General features: G+C 41.1%; 1 protein-coding gene and 2 long non-coding RNA genes across 4 annotated transcripts in view; 1 reads left to right on the plus strand and 2 right to left on the minus strand.

The window, feature by feature from the left end:
- The window catches only part of LOC128444993 (tumor protein p53-inducible protein 11), a 38,505-nt gene extending 32,194 nt beyond the window's left edge, over positions 1 to 6,311 (minus strand). The window contains exon 1 of the mRNA XM_053427728.1: positions 6,110 to 6,311. The gene's annotated coding sequence lies outside the window, so the exon portion shown is untranslated. The remainder of the gene's footprint in view (positions 1 to 6,109) is intronic.
- An 11,534-nt stretch (positions 6,312 to 17,845) lies between these two features.
- On the plus strand, positions 17,846 to 20,577 carry LOC128444706 (uncharacterized). The gene is made up of 4 exons (XR_008339177.1): positions 17,846 to 17,962; positions 18,371 to 18,553; positions 19,072 to 20,066; positions 20,297 to 20,577. It is a non-coding gene; the product is annotated as an uncharacterized LOC128444706 (long non-coding RNA).
- A 1,485-nt stretch (positions 20,578 to 22,062) lies between these two features.
- Positions 22,063 to 24,712, minus strand: LOC128444500 (uncharacterized). Of its 2 annotated transcripts, XR_008339151.1 has the most exons (6): positions 24,577 to 24,712; positions 23,986 to 24,168; positions 23,381 to 23,467; positions 23,189 to 23,253; positions 22,473 to 22,620; positions 22,063 to 22,242 (listed from the first exon to the last, which is right to left on the minus strand). It is a non-coding gene; the product is annotated as an uncharacterized LOC128444500 (long non-coding RNA). The 2 variants fall into 2 exon arrangements; XR_008339152.1 differs by lacking the exon at positions 23,189 to 23,253.
- Between the last annotated feature and the right edge of the window lie 860 nt (positions 24,713 to 25,572).

Genomic DNA, 25,572 nt, shown 5'->3' on the forward strand with positions numbered 1-25,572 from the left:
CATATTTGTTTCTATTCTTAGAATCAATCTAAAGCAAGAATCACCAAATCAATACAAGAAGAAGATACCTACTGTAGTGAGTGCTGTTCTTGGGAAAAATGAACAACTTATCCATTATTAAATTATAGTATATAAATAAATACGAAAGTCTTGTGGCAAAGATGCTCATCAGCTACTCACGGTGTTACTGTGTCTGATCTGTCAGGAGCAAGTGCCCCAGGCAGTGAACATACTATCCTCACAATACAGAGGCCTGCAAGTGTACATTGGTAGAGGTGAACTATAAATAAATTCAACCTAAAATTATATCGCTCACAGTTTGTTGTGCTATCGGTGGGCTTGGTTTTTAGCTCTAATTAAACACAGGGAAGTTAAAACAAACAGTAGGTCACCATCTGCTTGGGCTAGACAGCATGCAGCATGCCAGGAGTGTGGGAAAGACCTGTGGGGATTCCCAGAGCTGTACCCAGTGCTAGACTTGCTTCAGTGCCTCTCCACAAAAACCACAAAAAGACAAAAAACCTCTTCATGTACTACTGTTTAACTCTCCAAGGATCATAACAGCCTCACAGTCCAGCTCCACTGAGACCAGATCAAGTCTCCATCCATGTTCACTGCGTTTGGTAGTAAATATAGCACAGTTCCCACCAACAAATCCCAGCAGTGAATGTGAATGCTTTGAACAAAGAGGCCATAACATAGTGTAACATTTAAAGTGCACATGTATGACGGTGTTTACTAATGTAAATGTGAAACATAGAGCAGTGTTGTTGATCAGCCTGAGGACCATTAGGGATCTTGGTGTTGGCTGGGAGCGATATCCTGCAGCCATAAGCGTTAAAAGAGTAAAAAAAAAGTTATCAGGTCAGATCTGACCCCTTTAACAGAGCCACTTCTTAATTCTGACAGTGGAATGTTACTCTATTAACTCTGTGAAAATACCTCATGTTTTTATCATGCTTGCTTTGAATAAGATGACAGGGATGCTGTTGAGCACATACACGAGAAGGAAACATTGCTGATGGCTTCTTCAGTGCAGCCACTTCTACAGATGTTCAGATACTGATACCACCATCAGAAGTACCTCAGATACTGCTGGAAATTCCAATTTTTACGAGTAGGCAAATCTATCTACTGAACCAATACCACATCTTTAAAGGTCATTGGTTTTATCTTCACTACATATTCACTCCTCGATAACAGCAGTTGCCCTGTACTTCCAGTGCTTTCCAGTCAGTGTTGTGCAAGTTCACACCTCTCATGAAGTAGTTCAAAGCTCAGTTCATACAAGTAAACATGAATAGTTCACCATTTAAATTATGAACGAGTTAATAGTTCAGTTCATTTCATAGTTTTAAGGTGGAAAGTTAGAATGAAAGACTTAACTTGTTAAAGAAAACCTTATCCATCACTACCCCTTGCCTTTACTGTCGGAATCTTTATCAGACAGTGTGTAAAAATCCCTCTCTGCTTTCTCTTGCCATCTGTATATGAGACCGAGAGCTGTTGTGTTGCAGGTATGGCCTGGCCCTTTAAGGAAAGTTTGTAGTTTGTGACGTAGTGCACCTGGGTATTGTGGGAAAATACGCTAAAAGTGTGTGAATAACGAGAAGTGACGGAGCACCTAGAGGTGATTCGAGTGTTGCTCCTGCTGTATATCCGAGAAATAAAGTGGCCGCATTCCAAGTAAAGAAACATTTCCTCCTCCTTATTCACGGAGCGGTCCGGACAGCGAGCCAAGATAACCCGTGAGCCGAGCTCCAGACTACGGCTCGGAGCCGAGACACTGGCCAGAGAAGAAAACACTTGGAATACGTTGCTTGTTTGGTGTGTGTGTGTGATGAATCATGGGTAATGAGTGCGAAGTCGAGTTACTTGGTTCAGGTTAGGCTACATCGCGGACATTTCACGGGCACTGAGCAACGACATGGTGCAAGCATTCGATTTAGACAGCGTCTCTCCTCAGGAGAAAGAAGACATTCCGTAACGTTTTAGCAGGAATTCAGATAATATTGTAACGGACTGGTAGTTAGGTTTATGTTCTGTTTGACTGCTATGTGTTTGTTATGACTTATGTTCAGCTAACTACACCATGTCAATAAGTATTGGGATTTCCAGAGGGTCAGTGAACCAGTCGGGGTGAGGCAAGTGACAGTTCTAGACCAATGGCTGGAGAGTTATCTGGCATGACAGGCTCTCATTGGCTGATGAGTTGGCATGTCAAGGGTGAATGAGGAAGGGGAGTGAAGAACACAGTAGTGGATGACAGGAGTGTCGGAGTTACGAACAAGAAGTGTGTCGTGTTCACTGGACTTTAATAAAGTTACACATAAAGAGAGAAGTTTCCTGTCGTCTATAAGCGAGGACGCTGAAATATTCGTGTTCACCGTTCAAATTCATTAATTGTCATTGAGGTGCGTTCAGTTCATCGTTCTCACAAAAGTGAACGTGTTCAGTGAACGTGTTCAATGAACGCGTTCTTTTGCGTTCGTTCATGCACAACACTGTTTCCAGTAATGTAGCAAAAGCCAGAGCTAGCTAAAATGTAGACAATTTGACAAGAATTAAGACAGATAGATAATATAATAAGTTCTAGGGCATTAATTCTGCATATGTATTTGTTTTTCTGCTTGGGTTTACCCTAAGCCAGGCCATACAGCAATGATAGCAATCATCACCTCCATACAGCGTTTGTAGCATACAGCTTTTAAAATATGTAATGTAAGTTTCGTACTTAATATCAGCTCATAGTCCGTGGTATGGGAATCGAAATCAGGAAGGGTAGATGGTACTGAAACATCTCTAGCCACTATCTTTAACAGACATCCACTGTTGCTTACTCCGAGCCTTTTTTAAGATATCTTGGGGGCATTTTTGCCTTTATTGATAGAACATCTAAAGTGTGAAAGGAGGAGAAAGAGGGGACGATAAGCAGCGAAGGGCTATAAGACAGAGTTGAATCTGCAGCACATGGAGCACCTACTCTAGCAGGTGAGCTACCAGGCTCCTTAACTCCACAACAATTTCATTAACAGAGCCTGGATAATATATGGTTTCTTGATCACAACCTGATTAAAAACAACTCTCTCATTTATCTCCTCATTTGACATCACACTTCCTTACTGTGAGCTATCAGGAATGTATTAGCCACCTTGTTGCTTCCCTCATGTTATTGGCCGACTCAAGCCTGCACCTTGGGCCTGGTCTTTGTTGTGTGTTGGCACCATTACAAACATGAACAAGCTCATATATATTAGGCAGTTGTGTCAATCATTATGAATGGAAAATTACATCAGCCTCTTCTTCCGAGTAAACAAACTGGGCAGGTGGAGGTCGTAAAATGATTTAAACGTACTTGTCAGTCATCCGGTCATCTAACCTCACAGGAAATGGACCTGAGACTTTCCCTGCAGACTGGTGAACAGTACCCTACAGCTCAGTTCACAACACCAACAACATGAGTGTTCATGAGAGCGCTGCATTATTGCTGAACTGCACTTTACACAAGTCTTGACATGTCGAAACACTAACCTGAATTATTAGGTGTTGATCACACTCTCACACCAAGGGCTTAATACCTCTGGAGAACCGCCATGACCTACTCCACCAACTGCCCTCACTACCTTTACAGTCAATTTCTGTTGATAGCTAGACTAAATGTTGCATAAAAGTTCAATGGAGAGGAAAGGTACGAATGAAACAAAGGTCTTTCATTTCCATACAAACACTACAGCACACTGTCCAGCTTGTTTTGTTAGTCACAGTTCAGGGCATTTATGTCTTTTCCAGTTGAAATGGGCATTTATGTCTTTTCCAGTTCATTTGAAATGGGCTATGAAGAATGTGCAGAAAAAAAGTTAATGGGGAAAAGGATCCTTGAGGCGATAACCCAGTGAAAGTTGCAGTAATGTGTTGATGATGAAATGTCTACTGCTGCTGTCAGTCAGTCTTGGAAATGTCAAACAGAGACAATGGTTAAAGGAACCTCCAGCATCATTTTGCTCTTTTCTGTATGGAAGCATTATGGCAAATGTGTGCAAGCACCGTGCAACATATGTGGGTGATTAAAATTGGCGAAAGCCACACAGCCATACTCCACTTTGTGGTGATGACTACCGTCTGTGTGGCCATGTTTATAGGAAAAACAAAGCTGAGGGTTTTGTTTGCCCTTATAAGAAAATCTATTCTGTTAATGTTGATTTGACAATGATGAATCGTTTATCCCATACACCAAGGAGGTTTCGGTTTCAAACCTCCAGGGGCCTGTGCTATGAAGCAGGATTTTGCAGTTATCGGGGTAACTTCAGGTTTACTTCAGGGTTTTTAGTCCTAGGAAGCTTGTTCACTTCTTATCGGGGGAAATCTACATGGTAACTAAAGCTGAACGGCCATACGTAGTTATATATTTGTATCCTTCCCTTTAAAATAGGTTTATCCTATGAAATAAAAGATTAATTCAGAATGGGTGATAAAGAGTTAACAGATTTATCGTGTGACGTTGCCATTCCTCCCTCCCTCCCTCCCTCCCCCTCTCTCTCTGAGACTTGCGGAATTAGACCTCACCAAATTGACACCACACTGTGGTGCGGCACACTCTCTCCTTAAAGGGAAGCATTAGGGATGTTTAAAACAATGTCTAGTTTGTTAAGTCCATCCTCGCCGCTAACACATCCACTACATCTCAATCACTCTCTGTTTGCCAGATGCACCAGACGCTTCCTGTCACCTAACAAAGGCCCACAGTCACATTCCGTGCACCATGGCGCATCAAAATCGGTCCATAGGTTTTTATTGACTCGTAATTGCAAATGTTTCCACAACAGTGGGGCCTCAGAGTCAGTGCAGACAGTATGGGTCAAACTAAAGCTCATTATAGAGGCTACAACATGTAATTCATCACAAATGCAGCTCTAGTTGAGGCATCACTAGGATTATTTCATATTCAATTCCTGCCAATAGATCCCCTTCACCTAACTCTTACACGCTGGATTTTATTTAAAAACTTTTAGAATTGTTGTTTGGCCTTGTTGGAGGTATGAGCCCTACAGCGTAATATTCCTGTCCCTACATTTTGCTAAGGTTTAACAGTTGTTAAGTTGTTTACCTATTACTGCTGCCAGGGAGGTTATGTTTACCTCTGCCAAGCTGTTGGTTTACACTTTCCTCCGTGATTGTTTGTTTGTGACCAGGATTACCCAAACTTACTGGACAAATTCCTACGAAACTTGTTGAAAGGATGAGGAAGCGATGACGAAAGAACCCATTATATTTGGTGGAGCTGCGGATCAAGAAAATGTCCCTCCACTTTCTTTAACACTGTGAGATTGGGCGTTTATTCATAATTTGGTAAATTTCTATGAATAATCGATGGACTTTAAAAAAGCAGGCATGAAGGGGACTGGTATTTATGAAGGTGGACAACTTAGTGAAGATCCAAATAAAAATCCAGATCTTAAATATGCTTTCATCAGGGGGCTGTGTGGCCCCAGTGGAGGAATGTGCCATTCTAGTTTAGCCTGATAAATGATAAACAATCATTACCCAGCCTTACTTATTTAGCAAATAACCTACTAATGGTACTTTAGGTAAAAAAAAAAATAGGAGCCGATTCTTTTGAAAGAACAAAAAATAACCTACAAAAAAAAAGAAGCTTTGAGAACAAGCCCGCACATGTTTAGTGTAGCTGCTAACCCACTTCCCAGGTCCTGTTAGTGGGGTGGGGTGCAGTAGCTCTACCGTTACTACGTTTACAAATTTTGAATTTAAAAGAAGCATCAAGGTGTTTTCCTTTCAAACATGTTTACGGAGTTCTTTTTCTTTCGCGTTATATTTGACAGACACGTCCGCCACGCTCCCTCCGCTTCTCCTCCAGCTCTTTGCTCTACACATCCCAGTTAACGCACAACTACAGCTACGACTAAAGAAACACTCAGACAACACACGGAATCGAACAGGTCCAGTTCAAACAGTGACACGCTCTTTCTGTCAGGGCAGCGAACTCTCCCGACACACACACACACACACACGCGAAACATGGCTGCAAGCGCGACAGAGTCAAACCGGAGTTGGTGGAACACGCAGTAACAAAAGCACAAGGTGCGAAACTCACAGCGGGAGCGGGCTGGTGTCCGGAGTTCGTCTCACAGAGGAAGGGTCGCTGCTGGAGAGGAGAGTGTTCGGAGAGAAGGGTGTCTCATCACAGCGCTGAGAGAGGGAGGGAGAGAGAGGGATAGGGAGAGCGAGAGAGAGAGGCAGAGAGAGAGAGGGATCACTACTAAACCAGGAGCTGCCGCTGACAACAACCAGAGGGGGGGGGGGGGGAGAGAGAGAGAGAGAGAGAGAGAGAGAGAGAGAGAGAGAGAGAGAGAGAGAGAGAGAGAGAGAGAGAGAGAGAGAGAGAAAGAGAGATGCCGAAACCGTAAACATCTGAAAGGGCACACACGACTTCCTCTACCGTAATGTGTCACATAGAAGCGCGCCGTGAATGTGGTCCACATCTGCTATAAAGACCTCATGAAACAATGGGTTAGTCATGTCAGTGGTTCATTATCCTACAGCTGCCCACGTCTTATAGGAAACAAGCACACTATTTATTAGTAGGGTGGGCCTCACTTATTGTCTTGACCACCTGACAAGTTGCACGTCAAACGTCAACAGAACATTAAATCTTGATGAACACAGATTACTCGTGAACCTGTGAATTAATGTCGTGCGACAGTATCAGACCACTGAATCTGATCAAACATTTGTTTGAAAGGTGATGACAGGTGATGGACATTTGGTGATGTGCACAATAAACATGATGAACACAGAAATGCATATATTGTTGAATGAAATTGTAGATTCAAACATTTTATATGAGGATTTGGTAATACAATTTTAAAGGATCCTATTACTAGGTGATTCAATGCAAAAATCAATCACTGATTTTTTTTGCAGTTGTGGCTTAGGATGTAGAGTGGCCATTAACCTGAAGATCGGTGGTTTGATTCCCAGCTCCTCCAATCTGCATGTCAAAGTGTCCTTGGGCAAGACATCGAACCCTACATTGCCTAGAATGACATTCCTGCAAAGAAGAGCCCTTCTGGAAGCACTGCATGAATGTAACTATGATCTGCGTGATAAATACGGCTTTCTGAGTTATTATTTAGAGGAAATGCATTGAATTTGTCACTCCCTCCAAAAATATACAGTGAACCTAGGATACAATATATCCTGTGGGTGCCTATATGAATGTCTGTGCCTATATATAGATTGTTCATATACTCTAATGAGGCTCATTGACATACTGTTCTTATCATTCTTCCTTTCAGAGCAACATGAATAATTCAGGAAGTCAGCTGCTTCTGAATTATCTGTCTAGTACTTCAACGTAAAGACTTCTTTTGATATTAAAGACCGGGTTCAGCTCAACAGCCTTCTTCTCCCCCATTTTGTCTTCAGAAGAAAAAGAGCCAGGTTTTCATCTTTGATTGCCTTTGTAACAGCATCAAGGTTTTTCATGACGGGGCTAATAAAACAAGCTCCTCAGCTCAGAACAGAGTTTGCTGAGTTAGTGCTGGAGGAAGCACCTCTGAGGGAATGCCAGGTGGAGGGGGAGGAGGAGCACCTGGAGGTTTGTAACAAGATGGAGAAGAGAATACCTGCATACATATCTCTAGAAGAAACATCACACAGATGACTTTACATTGAAAATTCAGGTAGAGGTGAACCAAACCATATTTGGCTTTTCAATTGACTGTACATACATACATATGTTTTTTTATTTCTGTGTCATGACAATGCATTTGGCCCATCCCTTCCTGGGTTTGCAAGTCGTACCTAATTTACAAACACATACATCTTCTTCTGGTATCCCATTTACAAAACATGTGGAAAAAAGAAAAAGAGAAGACACACACAAAAAAATTCCAATCTAAAGCAATTACAGACAAACTTTAGCCTTGAGACCTGTTTGCAGAGCATATCTGCATATATATCGATTTTACTCTCCTCCCAGGCTTTCTCCAGAGAAATGTTTAATTAACATAAGTTTAATATGTCAACAGCTAACACAGTCTTTGCACATCATCCATATTTACCAAATCATTTCTATTTATCAGCATTCACAATAAAAACGACAGAGAAAAAGAACAAATCAAATTTTCTACATCATTTAGACAGCACATAAAATAAAATCCCTTTTTTGTCGTATATTCGTACGTCCCACACATACAGACACACTTTTGATTTGTACTAAACCAAAACTGCAATTTTCATAGCTCTGTGCTAAGTGTCGAGTGAAGACTGAGTTAAACTGTGATGAGGGGGTTCATTGAAGGGACACTCAGGTCTTATATCATTTCTAGGACTTTTGCTTCTGTGCAGGAAACTCTCGCTCAGTGCAGGTTTTGAAAAGCCTGTAAAGAAGGATTGCTAGAAAATGTGGCTGTGACATTAATAGAAGTTAAAGGCATTTCAACATTATATTGAAATGCTTTTAACTATTAAAAAAAATGTTTAACTGATATTGTTGCACATCCGGCTCAGTTAAAAATACTTAAGATGATGACACAGGGATAATTGCATTAAGAGCAGTCTAATCATTAGTGATCTGAGCAGTAAATCACACCAAAATTTCTCAGGAAAGAATCTATGAAAGAACAGATTTACTGACGTTAAACAGACTCAACAGGGTGACTAGTGAATATGTGTGATGTAGATGAAGTCCTCTGTATTCAAGGATGTCCACTTCCAGCAACTGTTTACATTCTGTCTGAAAGCGACTATACTTGCACAATATAACAAGCTTCTCTCTTTTTGAGAAATCATGTGCCAGGACTTTTTCTGACAATACAAAAAGTACAACCTATTTTATTCCTCCTTCTCAGTGATGCAGGGTTCATGATTCAATGTCTTGATTACAGGTGATGGCTAGATCCATCACTGCCGACTGCTCAATAACTTCTCTACCATGACCTTGTTTTGTTGGACGTAAATGTTTTTGTCATTTAAATTACTATCACTTACTTGAAATGTGGCAGTCACTTTAAACAGCTCGCTCATACAAACTAAGGGGCTAAAATACAATTCAACATATTACAGGAGAATTGAAATTTAGAGGATGTTTTTTTTCAGGTTGAGTCCATGTTTGAGAAAGCTCTCTCTAATGTTCCAAGTTTTCCATGAATATGGGGGAACCCTGAGAGAAGTGTGTTCTTGTGAATTAATGATCTTAGTACTGGAAATAACCGACAAAAGGATATTGGATTGGAGACCAGTCTGTAATCAGGTTGCAGTGGCATTTCCACCCACCTGCGTGGCATCCACCCCTCAGTGGCTTATCAGGTATTGGACACTAAAAGGAATCAGTGACATTTCAGGGGAACAGATGATGGTAGCGGGTCAATATCACAGGTGAGGATGGTACATAATGGCAGGCAGGGGTCCTTTGTAAGAACGAGGGAGGGAGAGGAGGTCGGGCAGGCAGCCATGTGAAGTGTAATGAGAGCACATGCGGAGGGAGAAGATATAGTTTGGTTGAAACGACATTAGGAAGGACACAAGAATGATTTCACGATTCACCATTTTTGGCCTGCGGACAGAGGAATGTGCACATGCAGCACTTGCAATGTGAGCAGCACATGATAAATTACAGGCTCTAAAAAAGGGGCTGGTATGTGGGAGGCATGTGTTCTTTGTCTTCACCCTCACTCGAACCTGTCAAACAGACAACACTGGTTTCCAACCACAACCAGCAGCATCCAAATGCATCGCCGAATTCATCTCCAACTTCAAATATGGAATCCAACTGGTTTTGGTGTCCTCCCACTTTTCTAAAAGAATACAAATCCTCCACAGCAAGGTGAACCCAGCATGGATGAAGAGTAAGAGCAGGTCATCAGCTCCATGTGTTTAACACCTCAGTGGACCTCAGTGACACCAAGGTCGTGTTATCAGCTCTCCACAGACATTCTTACCTCTTCAGATAATCATGTGAGACAGACTTCCAGGCACTGGACTTAAAGCCCCCCCACTGTTCTTCATCTCATTTCACGACCCAGGATTCAAGGATGTTTGTAAAGCATGACTTATCTCTCACATATGTTAATCAGGTGGCTTTAAAAATTGATTAAGACTAAAAAATCCTCTTAATCCTCCCTTGTTTGGGGATGTCAGGATATGCTGCTTGGGAGCAGGATTGTCATATTTGTTTCCTTTAAAGGAATGGATTATTTAAGCTTGTTGCCAGCAGGCTCAGGAAGCTGGAGCCAGTCATCACCACAGGGAGACTGTGTGAAATTGATGAGGATGACAACTTCCTGGAATAGAGCAAGGATCATCAGCAATGCTGTCCACTGCCAGCACTACGTACCATGTGGAGCGATATGTTGGATCAGATGCTGTGAAATGGGAAGATAATTGGTAATTCCTGGATGTTTAGGCAAATGGAGAGGAGGATTTTGACCCCAGTGGATAAACCTCTGTGTTTTCTGAGGGAGACATCAACTGTCCTGCATGAGGCCGCCCCCTCTGTCACATGCAAACACAGAGATGAGGATTGGAAAGGTTGACTGAGGTGCTGGCTCACTGACGAGCAGAAGTCAGCTGTTCACCCTGGTTTGGCTGTTTATTTACCAGAATCTCCCATGAGGCTTAGCTTGAGCACAACAGTTGCTCAAAATGAAGGAGGCAAAGGTCAGGTATTAGTAGACTCCAGCCGCAGCCCCTGTCACCCCTCCACTCTGTCTGCATACAGCCTCAGTGGCCCGGCCTCAACCCGACTCCACAAAAAAGGCACAGCCAGTCAATCATTTCCTTGGTTCATCCTTTACTTTGAGATTAATCATTATTAGAATGAACTAATCCAATAACATTAGGATGCAAATCCAATTACCTTTCCACTCAATAACCTCCAGAAAAACAGAAGAACAGATACGAGAACAGAAGGAGAGCGATTTCTTTGTGGTGTTTTCTGTTGAAAATACACTTGGGGAAATCTGCATCCTACAACGTTGCACATAATGCATAATCAGGTATATTCTAAACGATTAAGCAAATGTAAATAGTCTTTTGATATGAAGGGGAACACTGAGGCTTTGGCAAATTGTGCTGCTACGTGGGATCAAACTAAATATGTAGCACCTAAGCTGCTCTTCTTATAGAAACAATAGTGTTCTTTCTTTCAAGTATAATACATTTTCCTCCTTGCTTCAGCCAAAAGCTATTTTGAGAACATTGCTTTTATCTGATCCAAGCAGGAGAAAAATAATTAACCGAAACATCAGATTAATGCAGATTTGGGGATTTTTTTTTATTTTCACCTCCGAGCACCGAGTAGTTGACTCAACAGGAGCCAAATCAGATTTTACATTATGTATAAAAGTCCCAAGAATGATTCACAGGCTGGATGATGTCTCAGGGGTATATATAGACAAGAAGAAAAAAGCATAAACAGTGCCTACAAGTCCCTGTTATAAGAAATGCTAATAGGTTCATTGAAAAACAAATTAATTCTAATATATTCTTATTTAAAATGAAAAGAGCGGTTGATCGTGTCATCTTCTGACGAGATGCATTAAACTGCATATTCTTAAAACAGCAACATGTGCTTGAATCTTTTTACCGATCAATGCAAGGGCGATTGATCAGACCCGCTCCTATTACAGCCACATCTGCTCGGTGCTTGTATCCTGGCCTGTTTCCCTCAGAGTCACCACTGCACACTTGAGCCTCTAGAATTAACATATGTCTTCCTGCACACGGCTGCACAAGCTATTTGCTATAGAGGACTGCTTAGGCAAAGAGGTGATTCATTTTAGAGTGGAGATTGGCTTGTTGCTCTCCTGCATCCATGAGAGCACACAAAGGAGCACACTGCAGACTTCACACAAACCGAACACAGTTTGAATACACCTTTGTTTTGCCGGTGCAACATAGACTTGGAGTATTTATTGAGATATTTGCAATAAAAACCAGGCTACCAGGAAATATCATGTATTAATTTTGCCCACAACATGACTGTCTATGTTAAGTAGAAATTATTTTATTTTATAACTGCAAAAATAGAGCAACACATGATATAATATGCTCTTAATATTTTAGGGAAATAAATGTTAATGGAACAAATAATTCGCTTCGGTTGATTTTTAAGTTGTATTCAGACATGCATACGTATAAAGTCTGGAGAATTGTTGGTACAGAATTTATCCGCAGTTTGCTTTTCACACATAAAAACGCACCAGGAGAATTGCACAGAGGTGTTCACAACAATCACAAATCCTCCAGATTATTCACGCGAGAGGTGGAGGTGCCAGGTGCAGGAAGTGTCTTATCTCCACAAACTGTCTTGACATCTTTGTCGGATTCTTCAACGAGTATGTCTCTGCTTTTTCACCAGGAGATATTTGTTTGGTTTTTAATTTTTGTGTCTCTAACGTTAGGTTGAATCCTGACTTTTACTGTCCTGCCAGCACGAGTTTGTCCCTTTGGTTTGTTTTGTTTTCATACACATGTCCTCATGATAGACTGCAGTCACTTGATGAGTCAATCATTTAATGTAATGCCCTCAATAGATCAGTTGGTGCCTAATTCTGTGCTATTTACTGAAGTTTAGCACACAAACATGCTAAATTAGGATTGTGAATCTGATAAATATCCTTGTTATGTCAATAATAAACAGCTATTGTATGATAAAGGATGAACTACCTGATATAAATGAAATATATCATTCTGTCTATGACCACATATTGTGATATTTACTATGTGCAGCACTCCTGGAAATCTGAGTGAAAACCTTTGGGACCAGTGTAAAATTATACATTATGATTCATCCATTGAGAAACAACATGAACTGTGGCCCACAGGGAGCTGTGTGTGTGTGTGTGTGTGTGTGTGTGTGTGTGTGTGTGTGTGTGTGTGTGTGTGTGTGTGTGTGCAGCAGAATGTGTAGAAAGAAAAGTCCAGCACTCTGCCAATGATAGAGAAGGCGGATTTAAAGTTCCTGGGCCAAATCTCCAGCAGGCTGAGAGAATAAAGCTGAGTCTACTGTGTGCGGGTTTGTCTTTTTCAAGGTTCTCGCCTCGACAAACACCTCACAGCCACGGAGGCAAGAAAAACAGGAGCATGAAAAATAAATGAAAGAGGATGTTTTCTTTGCATCACAAATACATGGGCAGAATTCCTCCAGTGGAACACAGTGGTGTTGATGGGCCTGCATTGCAGTATTTTGAAATATTTTGAGTATGTGCTCAACTCAAAATGTGGATTTTCTAAGAGACGTCAAAGCAGAAAAGTCTTTCACGCTGCATTTTGTTCATCCAGAGCCGTGACATCGAGCTGAGAGCGGTTCAGACAGCCCAAGCTCATCAAACACGTTCTTATGTAAAGGCAAATATTGATTTGTCCCATACCCTGCTGAAAGGCTGCTCATTGGATTGATGAGACGAGTGAGAACTGAAAGTGCTCTGCCTCCCTTTCCTGTCCAACAGGAGGGGAAATGAGACCCGGGCTGACACTCTTCATGTCTCAGCTCTGCCTGGTGATAATATGAAAGCTCTCTGGTAGAAGGACAGCCGACTTCTCTTACACTTCACCCTGCTGCCTCCAGTCCTTGGTCTATGGACTATAGGTCATGTTCTCCTTTTGTTACACGCTCAAAGCTAAAAGTGCAACCTCAGTGTGATGGGCTCCTTCAAAATGTTGTTGCAGTTGTTTCAGGTGAATGCTGTCATTTAAAGGGCAATGCTTGTATTTTTTACGACATAGACATTACTTATTACTATACTATTTATTTGTACACCTCCATTTTTTTTATCACAGGGCCTGGATAGAATATATCATCTTAAATATCAATGATTCAAACTGTTCTTGTAAACAATTCTGGTAATTTGTAGAAAATAATGCTAAATTAATTCTCTAATACTTTTTTGTGTCTGTCAAAAGTTAAAACTACACTCAGAAACTGACAGTGAGGCTCAGCAGTTGGGAATTTGACCCTGAGAGTCAAGATTTCCTGAAAAATGCAGTAATGCAGCAGCAAACTCATGTTTCAATATTATTTTAATTTTTGGATTTAAATGTACAGAAAAGAAAAAATGGTGAGCTTAAATTCGACCAAGCCACGGTGTGCCCTGATGGTCAGGATGGTCCACTACTTCACCATTCACCTGACTGAAATATCTGAAAACAATCAGTCATTCATGGTCCCCTGAGGACGACCCCTATGTGATTTTGGGGACCCTGTGATGTTTCCTGCAGCTACGTCCTCAGATCCAAATGTATTTTTTTCAGGTATTTGGTTTATGCCTGTATACTAAAAAAGAATGACACTGCCATCAGCCTCATCTGTCGTGTACTGTGTATTCCACGGCCATCGTCTTGACAACATGAACACCTGCAATCACATGGGACTCTTTCTCATCTCTATCATCCCTCCCATGTGAACTGAATGTGGCCTAGGTTTTTTTTCTACTGAAATGTATCTTAAAGGCGAATGGAGAGTCAAGCTTTTTCTTAACAAATGCTTCTTTTTAAGATGTAGTTTCTGTTTTATCTTTTTGTGCGGAGCAGAATCCACACATGACATCCGAATTTCACAGCAGGTATCCCATTTAAAGCGCCCACACTGGAAGATAGAAAACTCTTCTCTATCACAGCCCCAATTTATCATTTAGGCTTTTAAGATGAGTGTTTATTCTGACGAGTGCTTTGTGTAGTACATTATTTTAACATAAACGATCCCACCCAATGCATTTAGACACTTCTGATATTTTGATGGGCTTTTGCAGGAAACACCACCCACACACACTTATATAACAAAGTACGCCGAAAGTAAAACTTTTAGATGGGTTTACAGAACTGAAATGACTAATATACAGGAACCTCACTGGTGTCAAGTCTGATGTTTTTACATCAGTCAGGGCTAACTTTGTTTCTCGCCATACTCAAGGAAAATAAGGACATAAATAACAGGCAGGGACAGAGGGAAGGGGCTCACATTGTATTCTGTTGGAAGCAGCAAGCTGCCCCCCAGGGACTCAGACATTATTCACATTTCACCATGAGACTGAATATGAGATGAGAATAAATCACTCATGTTGGCAAAAGCTCGGAGGAGACAAATGAGGGTGTGAGAGGAAGATAGGGTGAGGGAGGGAACTGAGGGACTTCATAATGCATCAGAGGAAAGTCTATTAGTAAGATTTCATTTGGGGATTCACCAGAAAAAAGTGGAAAACATAGTTCAAGTTTTTTTTTCTCATACCAATATAACTATATACCACAAGCAACTGCCTGCTCAAGGTAATGCCAATGAAAACAGCCAATACATAATGATTTATAGATGTTATAGCGTTTGGACCGAAGATGCCCACACTGGAATATGTGCAAGCCTTATAAGAAACAATAATGTCAGAAGACATTTTCATCCATGGGCTCAAACAGTAACGTATCAATTACCTTGAAATCTGTAAAGCTTGCTGTCTACGTGGGCGATAGAAAAAGATTCCAGGCAGCCGACATTAAACTCAGTGGGAAGGCAGGGCTGGAGATGAAAGCATTGCGGGTGGAATACTTCTGCAACTAAAGGGCCTGATTGCACTGGGCAGAGCTGATGATCTCAGGTTGCTTCAGCTCTCAAAGTCACAATGCTGCTGCTGCTGTGTAAATGCCAAACCTTTCGTCTCTCACTGAAGTTCAGCGCCTGAGCATTTGCTTGGGGCGAGAGCAAGAGCTCTCCTAGCTGAGATTTTGACACTGTGGGTGGGGAGATAAATGTGATGACACATCTCCCCACGGTCGCCATTAAAACGTACGTTGTCACACAGTAGATGGATGTTAATAGTCTTGTTTCATTTACAGCTTTTCATTAATCAGCAGCAGTAAAGAGATCAACATGATGAGGCATGTTGTTGCACTGGTACAGCTTAATGGATCTTCATTTTTCCCTGTGGCACTCTACAATATTATTAAACCAAATGCAAAAACTAACCCTCACTGAGTCATTATAACCAAACTGTGGATATTGTGGAAATGCTTGTTTATTGGTTTTTGAAGGACATGCACCCACTCACATTAGCCAGTAGGGGGTTGTTCAGTGTAACAGCGTTCTCATCAACAATAACTGCTGCAGTAAGTGTCTCTCAATTATCCATCTGTACCATAGAATGAGACGTCAACCTCCTCCCACTATCCAGAAATAAAGCTAAAAGATTCTGGATACATAGGCTGCCATCCTGCAACTTTTGAGCAAGAGTCTGTGCAGAAGGGATCAGTGGGTGGATCCGGTCCCATCAATACAGTCGCTTGACTAATTGTGAGTCAGTTTCATCTCTCAAAAATTACATTTCACCCGGTTTTTACGGCATCAAATATTCGATAAATAACAGAATTTACCAGAAGAAAGAGTAGTTTTAAACAAAGCACCAGTGTGATAGAAGTTCCCTAAAATGACAGGAACCATCTTTGACAAAAATGCATTTGGCATGTATTCTGACTTGTTGGTTGTCCATCTTTTAAACAGCTTAGACAGAAATAATCAACTTTGACATCCTCACTCCAATGTTTGATTTATTGCCAGAATGGAAGTGTACTGAGACACGGGAGACTCTGCTAATGCTCACAGACATGAGTGAGCTCATCTGATATATGCACACGCAGTAACACTGGATCTTTGGCTGCAACAATAATGTCTCATCAATAGTTGTTTTAGCTGAGACGTGTTTGTTTATCCTTCAATAAGTATCTTAGTCAGAGCATTAGAAAGCAATCCACCAGCACTGTTAAACTAATAAAAACACAGTGACGCTCTGTTTGTGATGGGAAACCTTCATCTTTGGCCAGAACAAGGCACAAACATCAGATTTTGAAAGCAGAGAGAGATCTCAATCGTGCCGGTGTGGAAAATGAAGCTGCAGCATGATTAGAGCTCAGAACTGGTTCAGTTCATCTCTGCAAATACCGTATCAATAATCCTGCAAAGGAGATGATGGAGTCCCAAGAGGCAAGTAAAGCATGGCCTGCAGGTAAAGTCCGGAAAACTGGATACAGAGTTTACCAAGAGTTTATCATTCACACATGCACTGCGCAGCGGGAGGTTCGCGTTCACAGCAGAAACTAATCCTCTGCCTTATTCAGGTGAGAGTCGGAGCAGCCAGGTGCAGCACACAGACACAGGAAGTGATGCTCGGCTGCGGAGATACCGGGATCTTCACAACACATATATCGGCTCATATCACCAGAAACCAACCCAGTCTCATCAGAAAATGTTCAATGGTATCGTTGGTCCACTTGGACCGACGTTACCATCTCACAATCTGGCCTCTCAGATTGTGAGATGGTAACATTTAGTCCTCCCATTGTTTTGCATTGGCGTGTTCTCACGTCACGTGACTCTCAAGCTCCCGTCTGCGGAGAGGAAAACATGGCGGAGATTCCTTGTTTTTTCAGATAAAAATATAATTTTGTAACTTAGTTTGGGCATAAAAATACATTCTGACACGATTTCTAGCGAGAAATGTGGTCTTTGCTTCCACAGTCTTCAGCCAGTTCGTGCTTATGATAAATATTTTAATAGTTATCACGCATGTTTTTATCGTTGCTATGATGGTTGCCATGGCACCACGGGCGCAGCTTGGTGTTTAAATCACAGTCCCTGCGTGGTGTCCTTCAGTGATCGTGAATGTTATTCATGTTATATAATAGTAATATTTGAGGCTAGATTACATCTCTAATGAGAAGGATCATGCGAGTCTGTTCATACCGAGGCCGGCCCGAGTGCGCGACCGGCCCGAGTGGCGCGAGCCGAGCGGCCCGAGCGGCGCGAGCCGAGCGGCCCGAGTGCGCGAGCGGACCGAGTGCGCGAGCGGACATGACGTGTGGCTGTCGTAAAAACCCTATTTGTAAACAACCAGCCCTTTAACTCGGGGCTGCGTCATAAACACGGCGCGCTTGGAAGACCACGATGTCATCTTCCTTCTGTCAGGTAAGTAGTTTATTGTTTTTAAAGATCGTTACGATCTAGGTTTACAGTCCGAGTGCGGAGAGAGTCCGTCAATCCACACTATGGACGCTGTTCATCAGCTAATACGCCATTGTTAGCCACATGCTTCAGCCCACGGTAGCCTGTGCTACCTGGGAGGTGAATACATGGTTGTTGAAAGCAGTTCAAGACGCTTAGCTCATCATTGAGGGACGCTACAATATAAATATAAACATGAATTTGATTTATGAATGCTTTAGATTAATAAGGAGTGTATTTGTCTACCATCACTCCACAATATCAGGTCAATTTGGTTTAATGTATAGTATGCACTATGACAATAATGTTTCCATGTTATGGAGTTGCGATTCATTTTATAAAACAATTGCTATGTTCTGTTTTTTAATCAAGGAGGATCCAAGTGAAGCTACAGGAGTTTCATTAACGTCAACAACTTGGACCAAACAGTTTGTTTTGCTTGATGAAGAGCAGGAAGGGCAGCCTGGAGAGAAAGAGAAGCCGGGTTGAGCCCACTACCATCATCCACGTACCACGAGGAAGATGAGGGAGAGAAATGATCCTACCATTAAAGAGGTACTTTTAAGTTACATACCAGAAAAAACATTTGATATAATTTGCCAAATATACATTTTTATTAAATCCCCAAAGTACACTTGCTGAAATACAAGTTAATATCACACTGAAAGAATTTTGATCAATCATGCTTCCCTGCTGTGATTGTTTAACTAGGAAAACAACTTTTTCCACAGGAAGGCAAGTAAATTTAAGGAATACATGTGTGAATTTGCCTTCATTAGTTTCAGAAAAGAGCGATGATGTATCGGTCAGTGGGCGGCAGCACGAGACTCCGCAAACTAGTCTGTAAGCAAAGCAGACGAAGGCATCGAGGTTGCGGCCTGCCATCATTGTTATTTTGCTTAAGGGACTGAATATGTTTCATGTAGAAATATTAGCATTTCCCTTATATCTACCAAAACTGCTTGTTTCACAGACTGCAGTTTTGTTTTGATCCGATGTGGTGTGCAAATACAACCGTATCTGCAATGGGTTGTGGGGCATTAACATTTGTAACTCTAATTTTGTTTTGACAGACTGTGAAAAGAACGTTGAGAACATCACCACTCTACAGGAAGACACAGTCCAGTAATGGGTGTCAGAAGTTCAGTAGTGAACGACAGGTACTGTGGAAAAATATGTGTCATTGTTGTACAATGTCCTTTGACTCTGTTTAAACAAGGTCAACACAAAAAGGTTTGATTGTAAACTGATATCGGTATGAATTCATGTTATTCTCCTCGTCAAAAGAAACAAACAATCCAAATTACCTGCAGAAAGCCCTTGATGGACGCTTCAGCTGCATCGTCAGACTGGTGAGACAGCAAGATGCCAACTTTAATGCCAATTTATTTGTGTAACATTCTGTGACCAAATGTATAGATAACTTTTTGTAGATTGTAAAAATAGATAACCCATTTATTACAAAAAAACTACACTAGAATTATCGCACTGCGTTGTATGACTCCGCTAACCAGAGCAGTGTCCGTCTACATATTTCTACATATTTTCTCTCATATAAATGACACTGTATCTCTTGACAACTGAAACCATAAGATGAGGTCAGTGTGGCCTTGACCTTTTTACTTTAAGACAAATACAAAGTTAGACAATCCGAAAACATGCAGTTATGCCTCCGGCGACTCGCTATTGCAGAGGCATTAAAACCGTAGTGTAGTAGATTGGATTTTATTGGTGTTACATTGGACATCTTGTATGGGTACACCAAAAAATATATTTGGTTTCACATTCTAGATGGCAATAAGCAGAGTCATCAACTCAGGAAAAATATTTCTGTAGAAAAGAAAGCCTTGTATGTGTGTATGTATACATACACACAAACGCACAATTGAGACGTTTTTGTCTTTTATCATATATTCTCAGGCAGTACTGATGCATTTACTGAGAGGGGACGTGAGGGCCTACTCTGCGTGCTCAGAGTTCAAGCCCAGCAGGCTGCAGCGGGCCTGACATATTCTGGAACAGCAGCACAGTCTTTGGATGACTCCTCTGAAGATGAAAACATGGCGAGGTACTTCTCCACTGATGAAGAACTGTGAGGGCTGTGATTAGCTACACTCTCTTGCTACAATGCTACTCATGCTACTCCCTGGCAGCCTTAGGAAGGCATTAGCTTGCTGTGTGGTAGCTGTTAGCTTCAGCATTTTTAGTTTTTAGTGGCCTGTCTGACGTTTATGTTAAAAAAAAATCAGAGGGAACCATCTTCATAATTTAACACTATGGTTTGTTTGTGTCCTTCAGTTCTTCTCAAGAGAAGCAGTACAGGTGTGCCTCAGCTCCACGGTCCCTCCTGCAGCCTCCGCTCCTGATGCTAACCTCATGTCTCCATCACACCAAGCAGCAGACCTGGATTGACAGACCTTTCTCCAGAGCTGCCCCCTCCCTCTGAAACCCCCCTCTCCAAAACACTATTTGTGTAGTTTTTAAAGTATTTTTTGCATGAGAATTGTTGATCATAACATTTCCAGCAGATGCCTTAATATAATGTTTGTGCACAATAAATTACATTGATCATAACATAATGGTATTTCCTTGCACTTCTACACCATGATATTGTCAGATAAGATGCTGATTACATTAAAGCAGTGAATGCTCTGCTTTAAGCAACATAAACACACAATGATTCAATGGATCTGAAGTAGAATGGGCACATTACATTCTGTAGAGAATGCCTCAGTTATGGAAGTCAGAAAATAACTTTCTTTATCTGAGGTTCCAGTCATTTATAGTCACAGCAAAGCACACAGGTCTGGTTGTCTAAGTGGCGCCCATATCATATTGTTTAAGATGTGTAACATCAAGTTTGTGTTTCAGTGCAAAATTAGTCATTAGTCAAGAGTTCACCTTCTTCTTTACACTAAAATTAGGTGACCCAGATGTTTCACAATGCAATCTGATAAGGTCTTATGAGAAACATTCTTAAAATTAAAGAAATCAACACAGAGGATAGCAATATCTGTTTGACTTTAATCCGTAGCTGATAATCAGCGGCCTGACTTATTCAAACACATTAATACTACAATGAATAAGGCAGGGGTTTTCCATCAGAAATCATTTCTGGGACATTAATTTAAAAGATCTCCAGTATAAGCAAATGTATTCTAAAATTGGTTTATATCCAAGTGTGAGGCTGTCCTGGCACATGGAAATAACATATATATATATTGTTTGTATTAGCTTTCCCTCAGTTTAGTACTTGCACTTCTTGAAAAGCTCTATATAAATAAGATGTATTAATGTTTATACATTGCCCTCTAGTATATGTTTTCCTAAAAGTCACTGTAGATACAGAAATAACAGTATGGTTCAGGTGACAGTAAGTGGAAGCTGAAGGTAATTTCCATGTGCTCAAGAGAAACATAACGTGACGATATAGTTGATTTCTGATAGAAGGCCCTGCCTCATTCATTGTAGTATTAATGTGTTTGAATAAGTCAGGCTGCCGATTACCAGCTACTGATTAAAGTCAAACAGATATTGCTATCCTCTGTGTTGATTTCTTTAATGTTAAGAATGTTTCTCATAAGACCTTATCAGATTGCATTGTGAAACATCTGGGTCACCTAATTTTAGTGTAAACAAGATGGTGAACTCTTGACTAATGACTAATTTTGCACTGAAACACAAACTTGATGTTACACATCTTAAACAATGATATGGGCGCCACTTAGACAACCAGACCTGTGTGCTTTGCTGTGAGTATAAATGGCTGGAACCTCAGATAAAGAAAGTTATTTTCTGACTTCCATAACTGAGGCATTCTCTACAGAATGTAATGTGCCCATTCTACTTCAGATCCATTGAATCATTGTGTGTTTATGTTGCTTAAAGCAGAGCATTCACTGCTTTAATGTAATCAGCATCTTATCTGACAATATCATGGTGTAGAAGTGCAAGGAAATACCATTATGTTATGATCAATGTCATTTATTGTGCACAAACATTATATTAAGGCATCTGCTGGAAATGTTATGATCAACAATTCTCATGCAAAAAATACTTTAAAAACTACACAAATAGTGTTTTGGAGAGGGGGGTTTCAGAGGGAGGGGGCAGCTCTGGAGAAAGGTCTGTCAATCCAGGTCTGCTGCTTGGTGTGATGGAGACATGAGGTTAGCATCAGGAGCGGAGGCTGCAGGAGGGACCGTGGAGCTGAGGCACACCTGTACTGCTTCTCTTGAGAAGAACTGAAGGACACAAACAAACCATAGTGTTAAATTATGAAGATGGTTCCCTCTGATTTTTTTTTAACATAAACGTCAGACAGGCCACTAAAAACTAAAAATGCTGAAGCTAACAGCTACCACACAGCAAGCTAATGCCTTCCTAAGGCTGCCAGGGAGTAGCATGAGTAGCATTGTAGCAAGAGAGTGTAGCTAATCACAGCCCTCACAGTTCTTCATCAGTGGAGAAGTACTTCGCCATGTTTTCATCTTCAGAGGAGTCATCCAAAGACTGTGCTGCTGTTCCAGAATATGTCAGGCCCGCTGCAGCCTGCTGGGCTTGAACTCTGAGCACGCAGAGTAGGCCCTCACGTCCCCTCTCAGTAAATGCATCAGTACTGCCTGAGAATATATGATAAAAGACAAAAACGTCTCAATTGTGCGTTTGTGTGTATGTATACATACACACATACAAGGCTTTCTTTTCTACAGAAATATTTTTCCTGAGTTGATGACTCTGCTTATTGCCATCTAGAATGTGAAACCAAATATATTTTTTGGTGTACCCATACAAGATGTCCAATGTAACACCAATAAAATCCAATCTACTACACTACGGTTTTAATGCCTCTGCAATAGCGAGTCGCCGGAGGCATAACTGCATGTTTTCGGATTGTCTAACTTTGTATTTGTCTTAAAGTAAAAAGGTCAAGGCCACACTGACCTCATCTTATGGTTTCAGTTGTCAAGAGATACAGTGTCATTTATATGAGAGAAAATATGTAGAAATATGTAGACGGACACTGCTCTGGTTAGCGGAGTCATACAACGCAGTGCGATAATTCTAGTGTAGTTTTTTTGTAATAAATGGGTTATCTATTTTTACAATCTACAAAAAGTTATCTATACATTTGGTCACAGAATGTTACACAAATAAATTGGCATTAAAGTTGGCATCTTGCTGTCTCACCAGTCTGACGATGCAGCTGAAGCGTCCATCAAGGGCTTTCTGCAGGTAATTTGGATTGTTTGTTTCTTTTGACGAGGAGAATAACATGAATTCATACCGATATCAGTTTACAATCAAACCTTTTTGTGTTGACCTTGTTTAAACAGAGTCAAAGGACATTGTACAACAATGACACATATTTTTCCACAGTACCTGTCGTTCACTACTGAACTTCTGACACCCATTACTGGACTGTGTCTTCCTGTAGAGTGGTGATGTTCTCAACGTTCTTTTCACAGTCTGTCAAAACAAAATTAGAGTTACAAATGTTAATGCCCCACAACCCATTGCAGATACGGTTGTATTTGCACACCACATCGGATCAAAACAAAACTGCAGTCTGTGAAACAAGCAGTTTTGGTAGATATAAGGGAAATGCTAATATTTCTACATGAAACATATTCAGTCCCTTAAGCAAAATAACAATGATGGCAGGCCGCAACCTCGATGCCTTCGTCTGCTTTGCTTACAGACTAGTTTGCGGAGTCTCGTGCTGCCGCCCACTGACCGATACATCATCGCTCTTTTCTGAAACTAATGAAGGCAAATTCACACATGTATTCCTTAAATTTACTTGCCTTCCTGTGGAAAAAGTTGTTTTCCTAGTTAAACAATCACAGCAGGGAAGCATGATTGATCAAAATTCTTTCAGTGTGATATTAACTTGTATTTCAGCAAGTGTACTTTGGGGATTTAATAAAAATGTATATTTGGCAAATTATATCAAATGTTTTTTCTGGTATGTAACTTAAAAGTACCTCTTTAATGGTAGGATCATTTCTCTCCCTCATCTTCCTCGTGGTACGTGGATGATGGTAGTGGGCTCAACCCGGCTTCTCTTTCTCTCCAGGCTGCCCTTCCTGCTCTTCATCAAGCAAAACAAACTGTTTGGTCCAAGTTGTTGACGTTAATGAAACTCCTGTAGCTTCACTTGGATCCTCCTTGATTAAAAAACAGAACATAGCAATTGTTTTATAAAATGAATCGCAACTCCATAACATGGAAACATTATTGTCATAGTGCATACTATACATTAAACCAAATTGACCTGATATTGTGGAGTAATGGTAGACAAATACACTCCTTATTAATCTAAAGCATTCATAAATCAAATTCATGTTTATATTTATATTGTAGCGTCCCTCAATGATGAGCTAAGCGTCTTGAACTGCTTTCAACAACCATGTATTCACCTCCCAGGTAGCACAGGCTACCGTGGGCTGAAGCATGTGGCTAACAATGGCGTATTAGCTGATGAACAGCGTCCATAGTGTGGATTGACGGACTCTCTCCGCACTCGGACTGTAAACCTAGATCGTAACGATCTTTAAAAACAATAAACTACTTACCTGACAGAAGGAAGATGACATCGTGGTCTTCCAAGCGCGCCGTGTTTATGACGCAGCCCCGAGTTAAAGGGCTGGTTGTTTACAAATAGGGTTTTTACGACAGCCACACGTCATGTCCGCTCGCGCACTCGGTCCGCTCGCGCACTCGGGCCGCTCGGCTCGCGCCACTCGGGCCGGTCGCGCACTCGGGCCGGCCTCGGTATAAACAGACTCGCATGATCCTTCTCATTAGAGATGTAATCTAGCCTCAAATATTACTATTATATAACATGAATAACATTCACGATCACTGAAGGACACCAGCAGGGACTGTGATTTAAACACCAAGCTGAGAGGCCAGATTGTGAGATGGTAACGTCGGTCCAAGTGGACCAACGTTGCCATTGAACATTTTCTGATGAGACTGGGTTGCAGAAACTCTCGACAGCTTTGTCTGTGTCTCTGCTTTTTCACCAGAAGAGCGTCTGTTAGAAGCGTCTTCATCTGGAAATCTCTTGGTAGATGGACGGTTCTGTTCAATTGATCATTATTGTAAAAATAAAGCCAATAAAGAAGGGAAGGAAAATCCAATCCTGTCGACATTTACTACCTCATCAGTTTTTCAGTTCCAATTGTAAAGTGTTCCGTTTGGAGGCTGTTATCTTTCCCCACTGCTTTCTATCAGACCAAAAGTTTTAAGACTACTTTCTCTTTCTCTTAAGTAAAGATGGTATCTTTGTCAGAGGGATGGCCGGGGATGAGTTTTTCATTTTGCATTTCTATATTTGGCACTTTAAACCCAAGAGAGTTACTATGAAGCAGTTCTTGTTGGATCTACTTCTAAGAAACGGAAAGAATTTTCAGATCAACAGGAAATTAAGTTAAAACATGTGCATCTTTCGGTGAAATGAGTTGAATCTAAATATAGATAGGGTTATCCATAAGTATCCACAACTACAATTTTTTGTTGTCCCCTATCTTGTCTGACTGATATGTCTAATTCGGTACAGCCTTGAT

This window comes from Pleuronectes platessa, chromosome 7, assembly GCF_947347685.1.
Source record: "Pleuronectes platessa chromosome 7, fPlePla1.1, whole genome shotgun sequence".
Lineage (NCBI taxonomy): Eukaryota > Metazoa > Chordata > Actinopteri > Pleuronectiformes > Pleuronectidae > Pleuronectes > Pleuronectes platessa.